Source organism: Meleagris gallopavo, chromosome 5 (genome assembly GCF_000146605.3).
Source record: "Meleagris gallopavo isolate NT-WF06-2002-E0010 breed Aviagen turkey brand Nicholas breeding stock chromosome 5, Turkey_5.1, whole genome shotgun sequence".
In the NCBI taxonomy this organism is placed as follows: Eukaryota; Metazoa; Chordata; class Aves; order Galliformes; family Phasianidae; genus Meleagris; species Meleagris gallopavo.
The window spans coordinates 43134334-43136456 of NC_015015.2; positions in this window are offsets into that span (position 1 = coordinate 43134334).

The window sequence follows — 2123 nt, forward strand, 5'->3', positions numbered from 1 at the left end:
CAGATACTTAGAAATGAAATATCAATATAAAGAAGACGGAGAGGAGAGAGACAATGCAGGCCACTTTTAGGGCTGATCTTTCAGTGAGTGCCAGCAGCTCCATGCTTCTGGATGTGGAATTATTTCATGGGTTTGTTGTTTCCATGCTCTTGGAAAACTATTGTCTAGGGCCTGACCTCAGGGAAATGCAACTACTTGACACAGCGTGTCCAAGAAAAAAAAAAAAAGAAAAGCAAAATATGGAATTCAGTGATTGACTTTTCCTATTTTTAGCTTGTCTGCAAGTTATCCAGAAATGCTTGCAACTTATTATGGAAGATTTAGGAAGCAGAGCGTTTTGCCAGTTATTGCGGAATTTAAAAAAGCACATATGCTGCATTTTGTGCATTAGCTTATGAGCTGTGAAAGATACCTGTAGAGACAACATCACAAATGAAGTTTGTTTTTAGGCAGTCACACTAAAGATTTCTTGAGTAAAAGCTGAAGCCATTGATCCACAGTGTTAAAGAGAGGCATGGAGTGAAGGACAGAGATCCAGCACACACCTGGTTATATGATGGGGATCACAGGTTGTGAAATTCAGAAATTGGACTGTAGCTGCATTGTAGCTTGTGTTTCTGAGCCCTTCCATAATAAACTCCATGGCTACTGTTTGCAGAGATTACTGCTGATTTGGCAGGGATTTGACAGCAGGATTCATGTCTCTGAGGGTCTGCCTGTGTTACCGTCTGTGGCTCTCCTTGGTTTCTGTTCTGTGCAGACATGAAGAACTCAATTTTGATTTCCTCTGAAGCAGTCGGCTTACTGACTTCCATTCAGCTGCTCCTTTTGGATAGCTGAAGCTGTCCCTAACCAAACCACAGCTCCATCTGATGCACACAGGCTCCTTCTTTTTTCTAATTGCTTTTAATGCTCAGGGCTTGTTAGCTCCCTGGTTTATTATATATATATATTTTTCTAGTCAAAACAGGAAATCGGCCCAGAATTCCCTTGCACTAGCTCTGAGTGCCAGAGAAGCAGGTGTGGCAACACCAGGGTCCTGGAGGTAAAGTGCCAGAATGTCATAGCCAAGGGATTTGCACTGTATTCAGCCAGTAGGTTGTCGTCTGCCTATGCTCAGGCACTAATTGCTGAAGAGAATATGTGTATGCAACACATCTTGTTTCTAATCATGTAAACAAGTATTTTCCTGGCCTTGGAATTGGCAGCCAAAATGTGATTAAAATTCAGTGAGTTTCCCCCTCTCCTTGGTAGGAAGTGGTCCCAATGAGTCAGTGAAGGCAGCTGCACTAGCCAGGGCTGTGACCCAAGCCACAGCCTGAACAATGAATTCTGTGAAGGAAGAAGGGCAAACCTCTGGGAATTGCCTGTTTCCTTGGAAGATGTGAGGAGCCTGTTGCTTAGAGGACTCACTGCATCTCTCGAGCAAGGAAAAGGCAGTGCTGCCCCACAATGGACAAAAGGGGTGCAAGATCCCAAGGTCTCCTTCAGCATCAGGTTTCCAACTTCAGGTGAGGAGGGACTCAAGAAGAGGCAGACATGTCTTTGCTGATCATTTCTGCACTTCAGGGTTCCTGCTGATCACTTTGGAGTCAAAGGGGAATTGCTCACCTCCTAGATGCAGACCTTGAATACTGCAGTGTTTGTTTCTCTGACAGTTATCCCCATCCTTCAGTGATGTAGAAGAGTGTGGCATCAGTAAGTGATGGTGTGTAGAGAGTTGGGTTGTGCCCTCTGCAGTGCCATCAGCAGAGCCTGCTGATACCCGTAGCCTTTCAATGATGCACAGAAGGAATTATATTTTGCCAGTGGAGGCAATTGCTATGTAGATTTTTTTTTTTTGCTTTCCTTCCTTCTCCTGTTCTCCTGTCCTTCCTTTTTTTCTTTCTTACTTTCTAGTCTTTTTCTTTTTCTTCTCTAGCCTCTGGGGGCCTTTTTCTTCCTGTGATCACCTAGGAATTGCTGTGAATTGCATGAAATCCCATGCTGCCACAAAGGACTTGAACATTGGCAATGCCCATGAGGCTCCCCTACCCTCTTCCTGCTTGCAGTAGAATTTTAACTTTTACCAGGTTTCTGTGAACTTGAGAATGCAGAATGGATATCCATGTTATCTTGCTGGT